The following is a 13,797-nucleotide window of genomic DNA, read 5'->3' as shown; positions in this document are numbered from 1 at the left end:
ATGGCAACCGACTTGGTATTTCCGTCACCAGCAGTGAATGATTTTATTTACTTGTTTATTTCTTGAAAGACTTTATTTCAGCTCTCTGGGGGATTATAAGCCAAGTCCTTTATATAAATCTAACATTTCTGGTCTTCAAATCCACATTTCTCAAGAGATTTCTTTGACTTTGGAACAATGCTTTCATGTACAGGATCTTGCCTGTATGAAAAGGCAACTTGTTTGCTTCATTTAAGCAGCCCTGTCGTATTATAAGTCTTTATGATGTTGTTTTTCACAGATACACTGAGAATGATTGGCTGGTGTGTCAAAACGGCATTGCTTTCATGGGACACAGTGAACCCACGACTGAATTTAGGAAGCTGCCATGCAGTGTTCTTGTGGCGTGACGTGCTATATTTCATCTACAACCATTATTCTAATGATTTTATATTACGCATGCAGTTTATGATCACATTTTAACCGAGTCTCTATATGAAATTGTACGTTTAATTCATTTGTCACACCACAGGACTGCAAAAAATAAAAAAAAATAAAAATAAAAAAGCTCCCATCTAGTCACATCTGGTTTAGGTTGCAGTTTACTTGCCAATAAAGCAGTGCTGCTCCACGTATGATCTCAGTTAATCAAAAATTACAATGGTTTCAGTGCAGGAACCGAGTGTGCTAATGACATTTGAGGCTAATTAATCAAACTAAATGTGTGTTTGGATGTCAGTGTTGGCAATTCTCCAAGGCCAACTCCCAGTCTGATGACTGTTGTGTGGCTCGGCTGTGCATTTCTTTTTTTCTTTTTTCAGATGTTTATTCTGACCATAATTCAGCCTGATGATGACTGCAGATCATTAGATTATGTGTGCTCAGCTATATCGCTCCGGCTCACAAGCTCATCTGAAATCATTACAATAAACATATGTACAGTATATATCTTTGCATCTGAATAAAGCTGTCAAATTGTTTACCGTTCTAAGAAGCAACAAAAACTGCTGACTGACTTTCATGTGGTTATAAGTGTTGACCTCCTTATAATTAGTCTAATTTCATGTAAACAAAAATGGCACAGTGGCTCAGTGCTTAGCACTGTCACCTCGCAGCAAGAAGGTCGCTGGTTCGAGTCCCGGCCAGGTCATTGGTCAGTACTGTGTGGATTTTGCATGTTCTCCCTGTGATGGCGTGGGTTTTCCTCTGGGTGCTCTGGTTTACCCCACAGTCCAAAGGTATTCACTAGGTAAATTGGATTAACTATATTGGCAGTGTAAATGAGTGTGTATAGGTGTGTCCCAGTACTGAATCGTGGCTGGAAGGGCATCCACTGCGTAAAATATGCTGTAATAGTAGGCAGTAAGTCTGGCCGATAAAATCAGTATCGATATTTATTGACCGAACAATATAGTCAATATCAACAAAAAAGTTTGTAGAGTTTTTGAGTATTAAAACTATTTGCATTGGTAAATATATTTGAGTTTTTTGAGTATCAAACTGTTTATCCTTTTAATGTTGGTAAATTATAATAAAGTGGTTAAATAAAAAAAAAGAATCCTAATATTCCTAAATGGATTGTTAAAAATAATTAACAATATCGAATGATATAAAACATGCTATTTTGATTTTTTTTTTTTTTTTGCAATATCGTCCAGCCCTAGTGGTTCATTCCACTGTGGAGAGCCCTGATGAATAAGGCATTAAGCTGAATGAAAATGAATGAATAACGTAAACACAAATTTGGTTGTTTTATTCTATAAAAAGAATAAATTTATAGTGTTTTATAGTGTTTTATACACTATAATAAATTATAATGTATAATTAAACTATAATTAAAAATGAATAATAGGCTTTGTGGAAATATACACTACTGATATGAGTTAAATTAATGTTTTTATTTACAAACAATGCATAAAATGCATCAAAAGAAATGACAATAGTTACACTAAATCCTATTTTAAATTAATTTAGTGCTACAGTAAATGGAGTTTAAGTATTATGACTGTCATTGTTTCCACACAATTAATGTATAGCAGAACAATTTTTAGCATTTAAATCTAATGATAACAAATCTCAAGACACAAGTCAAATATCGATAACATGTCGATAATAGGGTATATGCACAGCAAGTGTTTCTTCCCATACCAATAAATTTCTGGTGACTTTTTAAAATTTTATACGATTCTTTTTATAGCATTGGCATTGTATTGTAATTACAATATATATTGTTAAATAGACTTCAGCATTTGTTTTAGATAAAAATGCCTTTTACACACACTAGCGATCAAGATCAGAAGTCTAGCACAAAACTTGAAAATACTGGGGTAAAATAAATGTTCATATTTTAATGACTTAATTTAATAAAGTGCCTCTTATAGCGTATATCAGGGGTCACCAATCTTGTTCCTGGAGTTCCGGTCCTCTGCAGGGTTTAGCTCCAACTTGCCTTAACACACCTGCCTGGGTGTTTCAAGTATACTGTATCTAGTAAGACCTTGATTAGCTTGTTCAGGTGTGTTTGATTAGGGTTGAAGCTAGGACACGGGTCCTTTAAGAACAAGTTTGGTGATCCCTGGCATATATCAATCAGGCAGTGAAGATCGTTGATTTTTAAAGAAAACAGACCTCAAACACATCAATTTTGTAACGGCATACAGTTCACCGGAAGCGTTTGACCCAGGCTACTGAAAAAAGTCCTTCTGCATAATTCTGCATATACCCTATTAAAATCATCTTAAATATATAAATGTCAATATTTACAGTGTAGACTTAAGTTAATGCATCTCTTTAAGAAATGTTGGAAAATTGTTTGGGACAATGAATGTTTTAATTCTAAAGTTTTATGAAAATTGTGTCCTCAATCAGGAGGAAAGAATTCTGAATGATCCAACTCATCTTTTATTTCCACATTATGAATGGCTTCCCTCTGGTAGGGAGATATAGGGTCCCTAAGTGTAGGTTGAACCGATATAAGAAATCCTTTGTACCTGTTTCAGTGGGTTTATTTAACAAGAGTCTCTCTTAATTAGCTTTATAATTATTGTAAATATTGTATTTTGTATTATTTTTATTGTTTGTTTTATGGAACATCTGCAGCAATATGGTGTTGCCCATAAAAAAATTCCCTGTCAAGGACAATGAAGTTTATTACTATTACTGCTACTAACTAACTAACTAAATAAATAAATGAAACATACATGCATAGAGTACATACATACATACATACATACATACATACATACATACATACATACATACAAACATGCATACTGTATATATACATACATAATTAGCATCTTTCAATAAGACCCTCTCAAAGTTGCTCTTTCAACAAGAAATTTGCAGGGAAAAAAAGCAAGATAAATTGAGACTTAAAATGACTCTGGAGTGTCTGTGCCAAGTACTTCAATCAGCATTATCCATGTTCTTTGAGAGCTCATTGTACAGTACAGTATATGCGTTTGTGTGTGTGGTGTGAAGAACATGTAAATCTCTCTCCTATACAGTAATGAAGTGCTGGGGTCGCCACTTGACTCAGTCCTCTATCTCTCGGCCCTTGGCTTTATTTCAGTTCAGAGAGAGAGATGAAAAAGAAGCAAGAAGTGAAGAGAAGGAGGGATGGAAAGGTGCATATTAATGGGCTTCCAAGAACAAGAGGCTAAAATGGGATAAAGAGGAAGGAAGAAGCAAGCCCGAGGAAGAAAAACCACAGGAGGAAGTCTTGGGACGTGCGCTCACCTTTTCTCTGTCAACCTTTACTAAGACCCGCCGGCAGTTTGGCCATCCCTAACGAACTATCGGGCTGAGTCATGCCATGTCTGACTCTGTAAATCAGCAGTGTGGGCTGTTGTTGACGTGGATGATAGCACAACGCAACGTTTCCTTCATCTGGACCTGAACCAGTCTCACACTGCCAACGCAATCCAGCACAATAAAGAAGATAAATGAAGACTGTCATTACATCCCTGTCATCTGTCTCTGGCAAACCAGCGAGCCCAATTACGTTGCGAGATTACAAACGCTGCCTGTTTTACACACAGCTAATTTATGTTCATCTGTCTCCTTCTTGGATCCTGCAGGGGTGCCCTTAATATGGCGCTCCCTCTCTTAACCGCTCTCAAATATGGAAAGATTATGTATGTGGCGAACGTGGAAGTGTCTTGCCTGCCAGAGCTCATCAATTACTTTGCTCACAATCCCACCTAATGAGTGACTTTCAAACTGAAACGAACTCCATAACGCATAACACAATTGATATGGGTGCCGTTGCTTGAGTGATCAGCTCTGCCAAGGCGTTCAGTCTGATTTGGTGTAATTTCTCCACAGAGATTCAGAAACTGTGACTGAAATTGCACAGCAAGATATATTACAGATGGTGCCTTCATTAATTAACTATATTTACTCAATCAAACCACTGAACATGCTTGTTGTCTGTAAATTAAGCACAGCAAAGTAAGAACATTATAGAGATATGGTGCAATTAGTAGTCTTACACAGGACAATTACTGTACCATTGTATTATTTGACAATTCTCATTTGCATAAAAATGTGCAGTACATTCAATTTAAGCATTGATTACCAGTGTTGGGAGTAACGCAAGTTACGTAATGATATTAGATTTCTAAGTAATGAGTAAAGCAACGCACTACTTTAAAAAAAGTAAGTTAATAATATTTCAGTTAATTAAAAAAAATATATTTATATATATTGAACACGAGTTACTATTTACTAATTTAAATTTGTAATACTATACTAATTTAATTTGAATTAAAATTAACCTTGAATTTCGCACTCATTGTGAGAATTTTCTCCCTGCAGAAATAAACAGAAACCAAGATGGCAGAGTCTTACATTTCTAAGCTGAAAGTATTCTCATTATTCCTAATGTATGGAAGAAAAGTAAAAGGGTATCATCTCAATGCTTATTTTACTTCACTAATAAGACAAAAAGTACAAAAGGATCAAACAAATTGCTTGAAGATTGAAGATAACATTAGCTGTGTCTCATTTCAGAGGTTACATCCTCCGAAGGATGCGTTCTAAGTGTGCTGTTTCATTACGGCCCTATGAAGGCTGTCTCATATCAAAAAAAATTTGAAGGCTCCTTCAAACGCAGCCTCAAAATGCATCCTTCGTTTCCAAGGTAATGAAGGACACAACCGGTGGATCATTCGCAGCCTCAAACATCTCAAGATTCATTGCACGCTTATATTGGCAGGGCGTTTTTAAAAGAAAACTCCGGTTTAAATGTATGAATCAGGTTTATTTGACTTGGATATCTAAACATGTTAAAAAACAAAAAGAGTATGAAATGTCACAACAGACAACAGGTATTTATGTATTGTATGCACATTCTGCATTTCACTTTATATTAATAGTTCACCCAAAAACAAAATTGCCAAATATGTTAGTCATCCTCAAACCATCCTTCGTTTATATGGCTCTCTTTTTTCACAGCCAGAGTAATTTGGAATTTTTATCTCGACTCTTGCATGCTGCAAATTGGTGTTGCATAGTGGGTTTCATTTTAAATCTTTTAAAAGCACATAAATTCATCCTCAAACTAATACATACAGTACCAGGGGTTAATGCGTATGAAGGTGATCAAAATGCTATTGTAACAGAAATATTTCTTGTTTTTAAGGGATAAATTCCAATAACTGACTTTCGTCGGCGACCAAACACATGCACATACTTCGAATGTCATCACTTAATTGAATGGCCATTATCAGCTGATAGATATGGGCCAGTAGATATGCGCATACTGGTATGCTCAGAAGGCTGTTATTATCCATCCACATGGTTAATTAGCTATAGAGAAGGCTCCAGATTCAGATCTGTTTTTACATAACTGTGACGATTGGGTTTAGGGTTGGGGTGAGGGTAGACGTAAATAAAATACAATTAATGGGAAATTTAATAAATAATATGAGTAATTCATGTTTATTTTCGGCCACAGCCGAATGTGATCTATAGCTGATTAACCATGTGGATTGATGATAACAGCCTTCTGAGTCTACTAGTAGGTGTGGAAAAACCCTACTGGCCTATATCTATCAGCTGATAACTACAGATAACGTCCATTAGATCGAGTGATAACATACAAATTGGCTGATACAGGTTACGAGTGACTGACATATATGAAATTCTTGTGCTTTTGGAAGTTTCAAAATAAAAGCCATTATACAACACCATTATACAGCATGGGTACAATTTAAAACTACAAACAGCAAATTAAAACTTCTAACAGCAAAACGTTATTTAAAAATTATACCACTCATATAAATTACTCATTTAACGGTTATTGCATAATAAAAACTAAGTACGATCTCTAATTCTACCACTGAACTTAAACCTAACCAACCAGCAAGCATTTTTTTAAGATGTCTAATAGATGTCTAATAGATGACTAAACATAGTCGTCTTGGCTAAAACAAGGCTATATTTGGGCTGTCAGTGAAAATGTATGACTTCAAGGAATAGGCCAAAACTACACTAGTCATCAAAAAACAGAAATGAATGACTACATATATAAAGTCTGTCTAATCTGTCCATTTGACGACTAGTCAGGTTTTGGGCTGTTCTTGGATGTCTATTAGATTACAGCCCAGGTTTAGCCTTGTTTTAGCCAAGCTGTCTATGTTTAAATGTCTATTAGACATCGATTAAACACAAAATTGTTTGCTGGGCAGTATAGTTACCTTATAATCATACTTTATACCATTCAACTTTTGAATTTGAAAATAAGGGACAATACATTTTGGCATAGACAAATTAAATAATGATGCTAAATAATTGATTAAGAAGTGGGTGTAATGTATATTTTCCACCACAACAAAGCAGTCACAGACCTACACTGTATTTAGGCCAAGCACAGCCACAAACGACAATGCTTATTATTTATCATAAAAACGATCACAGTATCATATTATAGCATTTTACTATATATAGATCATAACCTGCCTACCTACAGTGTTTCTAAAAACACAACGGTATTATGCAAGTCCTGTGGTAAATTATGACAAAATAAGTCTGAATGGGAACAACAGACCTACTTCATGTTCACGTTTCTAGTCGTATTAACTTCAAGTGCTGGATCAAACAACCTTCATACTTTCCGTCATTTCCTAGAGGAGAGGGTAACCTATTTTTGCAGTGATAGCATGATTAGCATTGCTCTTTGAGGATGACTGCGCTCTGTTTCAGGCTGATGAACAGGGGAAACTCCCACCACATCAAGGTTAGCACAGTGACTCAGCATCTAGTTTGTTTAAAAACCATCTACAAGTTTTCCACATGGCTGCTGGTTAGCATTAGACTATTACAATTAGCTTTCGTGCTTCATTAGCAGCACAATTCTAAAGCTTAGAGATTAAAGCCTAACTGATTAGACGCATTAAAATACCATTATCTATTCTGTTTCATAACATTTTGTTGGGGAATAAATACTACAGTTTTCGTTTATTTACGTAGTATCAGATTTTCATTTAGTATGAATGAAAACATTTTGAGACAATTTAGTCTTTTTGAAATCTTTTTTAAGTACTTCTGTGAGTGCTAGGGAAAGTTGTAGGAAGGTAATGCCTCAGGGCGGGAAGATTCTTCACTGTTTTATTCATATCTTTGTCACCTTAGATTTACCACTAAAACTTTAAGCACAAAAAAACAGCACTTCCTTTTGTCTGCCGAGAATGCATTAAAGACGCAAAGGATGTGAGCTGTTATTCTGAGACAAGCGGCAATGGGAAATGTTTTATACTATAATAGGTGTGAACAGAAACGTGCAAAGTATAAATATCAGCAGTGCTACAGACAGCAACTAAATGGCTGTATTTTGCAACAAAGTTTTGTTAGAGGTCACACTGATGCTACTGGAAAGTTCTGCTGATTACAGTATGTGCTGCCATGTGTGCTGCACATGAGAAACATCAAACACTCTAAAAGTTATAGTGTGTGGAAACAAATTAACTGATCAAGTGACTGAAATATGACATCTATTCATTCACTCATTTATTCATTCATTTATTCATTTTCTTTTTGGCTTAGTCCATTTTTAATCAGGGCTCGCCACAGTGGAACGAACCACCAATTTATCCAGCATATGTTTTACGAATCGGATACTTTCCCAACTGAGTGTGTATGGATGTTTCCCAACACTGGCAAACATCCATACACAAACACACTCATACACTACAGAAAATTTAGTTGATTCAATTCACCTATAGCGCATGTCTTTGAACTGTGGGGGAAAGCGGAGCACTTGGAGAAAACCCACGCGAACACAGGGAGAACATGCAAACTCCCCACAGAAACGCCAACCGACCCAGCCAGGGCTCGAACAAGTGACCTTCTTGCTTTGAGATGATCGTGCTACCCACTGCGCCACTGTGACACCATATGACATCTAAAAAGGATTTTTTGCTCTTATAGACATCATCCGTACTCTCTTTGTAAATAGAAGGCAAAAATGGGCACTGACATTTGTTCCATCATTAATATAAAAAATTACAATTGATTTCCAGTAGCCTATTGACAATAACTAAAAATGTTACTATTAGAATGTACAGTCACTGCCTTTTTTATTAGGTACACCTGTCTAACTGCTCGTTAATACTAATTTCTAATCAGTCAATCCTATGGCAGCAACTCAATATATTTAGGCATGTAGACATGGTCAAGACGATCTGCTGCAGTTCAAACCAAGCATCAGAATGGGAAAGAAAGGGGGATCTAAGTGACTTTGAGCGTGGCATGGCTGTTGGTGCCAGATGGGCTGATCTAAGTATTTCAGAAACTGCTGATCTACTTGGATTTTAATGCACAACCATCTCTAGGGTTTACAGAGAACTGTTTGAAAAAGAGAAAATATCTAGTGTGTCTTGATTTCTGCTGTGACATTCGAATGCTATCAGAATTTGGAATCATGAACATGAAAGCATGGATCCATCCTGCCTTGTATCAACAGTTCAGGATGGTTCTAGTGTAAGGGTGTAGGGAAGATTTTCTTGACACACTTTGGGTTTTGGGTCAACGCCATTGCCTACCTGAGTAATGTTGCTTACAATGTCCATCCCTTTATGACCACAATGTACCCATCTTCTGATGGCTAATTTCAGCAGGATAATGCGCCATGTCATAAAGAGCAAATCACCTCTAACTGGTTTCTTGAACATGACAAGAGTTCACTGTACTCAAATGGCCCCCACAGTCACCAGATCTTTATCCAAAAGGCCACCCTTGGGATGTGGTAGAATGGGAGATTTGCATCATGGATGTGCAGCTGGCAAATCTGCAGCATTATGTTATCGTGATAATATTAACCAAAATCTCTGAGGAATATTTCTAGTACCTTGTTATAGCTATGCTACAAAGGATTAAGACAGTTCTTAAGGCCAAGGGGGTCCAACCCGGCACTAGTAAGGTGTACCTAGCAAAATGGCCGGTGAGTGTATATTGTATTGTGTATAATTATTTTCTCTTCTGTTTTAAAATTTGTACAGATGTTATTTTGCCAATATAATACAGCAGTATATCAAATCATCTATATTCCAACCTAAAGTCTTATTCTTTACTGTGAGACATTTATGACAAACTACTGTAAGCAACTAGTCTGGAGTATTACATCAATAATCAATAAACTACTGGTACACATTTAGATTTAAAAAACAATAACCAAGCATCCCAACTCTGTTTTGATTTACAAACCTTCAGCGTAATGTAGAAAACTGAGGCATGTTACAAGTTTGTCAGCTATTATTAATCGCTGTGTAAGCACATAAGCATATACCCACACGGACTCATTAAAGCGACAATTGCCTCAGAGATACCCTTGGCTCACCGTTTAAAGGTGAAAGAAACCTACAGTAGCTTGGCATTCTGGGGCCGTTCATATGTCAATGCTTTTAGTTTGCAACATCTAGTGGCTAACGACAGAAGCGGGACATGCATTGTCTACCCTGTTTCAAGCTCAGGTGATATAACGCTTTCCTTTGCTTTTAAAACCATCTTACCACCCAGGGTAATCAAGAGCCGGTCTAAAAATCGGGCCCATAATAAAGGCAAATGTCTGAATATGTGAGGAAAGGTGGTCATTTGTACTTGATAGCTTTTTACAGACTGGATCTATTTGCCTGTGCCTTTCAATACGCTCTCGTGGTGTGGGATTCTTCCCCCTGTTGTAATATTTCACCTGAATCAACACCTGCAGAGTGCTATATAAATGCAAATGGTATTTTATTGTGTTGGGGAGCTGCTCCTCGCAGAGGAAGTGTGAGCCACATCTCGGCCTTATTGTGGAGGATTCCTTATTCCCCGTCATTAGATTCAGTGGTGTCAGCTCATATCACTCTCCATATGAGAAAGACTCTGAAGGATTCTATTAAAAAGCACCTCTGTGACTAGACACCCTCAATGCCCCCAGCCTTAATTATCTGAAAAGACACGATTCACTTTCTTCGCCGTCTCCATTTATGGGTGAACCAGTTCTTGCCGTGTGCAAGGTTGGCACCGGAGCCGGGCCGTGACTGCCAACCCGATGACTTTTATCTGCGCTGATGACAAATGGCCATGGCATAGACCAGTACAGACTGGAAGCAGATGAAAAGCGGCCCATCTTCTCCCGCACTGCGTTTAATTACCCAGCATATGTTAGAAATCACTCCAAAGAGGATTTGGGGAACGCTTGTTGATCCGCAACATGAAAAGAGCTCTTTCTCTTCTGTTTCATTTTGTTTAATTCAGTTTGCGCAAATCATTGATGTGGTGGGAGGGCGGCCACGACGGAGGGCGCGTTTAATCTGCTTGGCCTGGCTGACGAAAAGCTTTCCGGTGGCCAGAAGTGAGAGAAGTGTGAAGATCTCTCATCCTCGCCGCGGGGTTATGCCGGTACTCCTGGTCTGCTTCTCATTAAGCGCACATTTAGAAGGTGAGCTACAAGTTGTTTTTGGCAGGCTAGGAAAAAGGAAATGCAAATGAAATGTGACGAAAGTCCACTTGGGAACTCTCCCCCTGTCCTATTACACAGACTTCACCATCAAAGGATCCCCACCTCCACCAAATTAAGGCTGGATTCAAAGCCTTTTCCTCTGGTGCACTCAACGGATATAGGCAGAATATGATCGGACTTTAAACGGCCAGCTGAGGGATTCAAACCGACGGGTCCTGCACATCTTATGAAACTCAAAAATGAGAATGGGAGGGCAACAAGTAGCTGAGAGGCTTCAGAACAGTATAGCGTGTAATCATAGATGCATGCCCGCAATTCCAAACTGGAGACAAGATTTTTAATTACAAAGTATAAGCCCAGGTAACTTATTGCGATGGAACTATTAATGACATCGGACACTTGTTTATGCTTATTCCGAAGTGAACTCGCCTGGAAGTGCTGTAATGAATGTGTACTTTCAATGGAGACACTGGGGTCATTTCTAATAATTGTTGATATTACTGAACTCACCCCGGAGACACGGATATGCATTATTCATCACGCTCTCTTTGACATCCCTCGCGTTTGAGCATTTTATTCAAGCTGGACCTATCATATCCATATTCATCAGCCTGCAAAGAGGTCACCATGGGCAATAATCCCAGTCACTGATGGTACGATATCAAGATGGCAAAGACATATTCATTAAATTCATTCTGGTATAATTTTGCAGATAATAACGGGTGAGAAGATTGGACTGCTGAATGTCCGACCGCTTGCTTGGTTACGAATAAGCTGCTGTGCATGCTTCTCTGCCCTTTCTAGAAAGTAAGAAAAAAAAAACTTGTTTTTCAGAGTGAGAGACAATCGATAAGTATAAAACCAAGAGCAGAAAATGTTATTTCAAGTGTTAATTATAGACGGAAATTAAAAGTTTCTTATGTTTCTTGTAGAAGCCAAGAAAAAACTAAGATGTAAATTACAAAACTGTTTTTGATGGAGATGGGTAATGTGAAAATTGCTTCACAAGGTTCATCGCTTTTACTCTTTTAGGAAGCATTAAAGTCCTCAATCAGCCTGGAGTCTCAATATCAAATCTCTGCCTGCAAAGTCTGTTTGTCTCATTTATATAAGCACACAACATCTTTCAACTTCCTGCATGAACAGAAAAAAAAATGTTTTTATAAGTATCATCAAGCTAGCTTGTGGGTGACAGGCTTTATTCTTAGTTCTCATTTAGGAAATGGTTGAAAGGTCAAAAGACACAACTTACTCTTACCTTTTAACTTCTAAATTCTTTTAAAATTTGTCAATGCACAATCTTAAAAAGCTCTATTGATGATCAGTAAAAGCTTTTTGGTTGAAACTTTATGCTTATCTGTTCACCGTAAAATGTCATGAATACAACAAAAGTCTCTTTAAGACAAGCAATTTCACTCAGATCACACTCACATCAAATTCTCCAAAACTGTTTGCCAAGCTTATAATTACATTACATATATGGAATCACCAATGAAATTAAACAACAACTGCCTCATAAGTTTCATTTCTAAGTGTTCGTATGAAACAAAATCAGCATTTTTTCTGGTTGCCCGAGCTAATGTGTATGCACACCATAAAGGTACGAGATCACATCACCAACCTTATTTATGGCCATTCTACACATAATCATCCACTAAATAATGCTTTGTCAGATCGTGCTGGTCTACCAGTAATTTACAACTTGGTCTTGATGACAAATCTCCTCCAGAAATAGCAGGGACTCTTTGTTTATAAGAGTGTGGGGGTTGGAGTAGCTGCTGTCATGTGATATGTTTTTTACAGGACTCGTGTTCATTTCATACAGATTAAAAAATCAAAAATAATCAGCTTAGAAAACCAAATAAAAAAACATTGTTTTTTAAGTGTATTTGGTCAATTTAAAAGTAGAGATTTTAAGCTTTATTTGGATATATTTCTGTCTGTGAAGCAAGCATTTGCTGGGATTTCTGTGTGTTTGTTGACCACAAAAAAATAATAAAAATAAATAAATAAAATAAAAACTGTTGTAAAAGCACACGTCTGGTCCGTGCTTCTGTCCCGGAGAAATGTGAGTTTATAATGATTAATGATTAGCTCCTGTACTAATAGGCTTTAATCGCCATATTGACAATTACACTATCCTCATTCAAAACTATATTAGTGACATGTCTTGTGTATTCTGTAAACGAATTACCGGTTTGTAAACATTCAAGAAATATTTTATATTTTTATATAAATTATTTGCAAGAAATAATGTTCCATGATTACCAGATTAAAAACTTTGTAATGCTAAAAACCGAGGTTCTGCCAAGCCAAAGACAAGGAAAGAAGACGGAGCTTTACAAGGCTTGGGCAATCATCAACAAACAAAACAACTGCTATCTAACAACGAATTGCACCTGTACGGTAGGGTATGTAAACTTACATTCTTACATTTCATTCTAAGCACTTAGTGTCCACAGTTTAATTTATCATATTTAACTGTATTTGCTGAAATCATTGCTGCAATCAAAAACGAGTAATGTGTATAATTCAGCATAGCCTGAACTTACCTAATATGAAATGAGAACTGCAGAGTGGACCATTTTTAATTAGGTCCTCACTCCAATCAGCTCCCTTTTAGCCAAAGACAAAGACGTTGGCATTAAAAGCAGTGTGGTGTACGGTAAAAGTTAAGTTTTCTATTTTTTAACATTTTGAATTTGGCACACCGCACAACACGACATGTTTGCTATTGAAACTGGTGTTTTTTTTGCAACCGGGAACCCGTGTGACGTCATGAGTGACGTAGGTTGGTAATTCCTCTACAGTCTTTGATACAACATATATTTTACCATATCCAAATATAAAAAATATCAAATCACTTTCCT

General features: G+C 37.0%; 1 protein-coding gene across 2 annotated transcripts in view; it reads right to left on the bottom strand.

Moving 5' to 3' along the window:
• cdh7a (cadherin 7a) overlaps positions 1-13,797 on the bottom strand; it is a 94,743-nt gene that overhangs the window by 62,911 nt on the left and 18,035 nt on the right.

This window comes from Danio rerio, chromosome 2 (assembly GCF_052040795.2).
Source record: "Danio rerio strain M-AB ecotype USA chromosome 2, GRCz13ab, whole genome shotgun sequence".
In the NCBI taxonomy this organism is placed as follows: domain Eukaryota; kingdom Metazoa; phylum Chordata; class Actinopteri; order Cypriniformes; family Danionidae; genus Danio; species Danio rerio.
The sequence above is the reverse complement of the archived record's forward strand: the minus strand, read 5'-3'. Positions and strand labels throughout refer to the sequence as shown.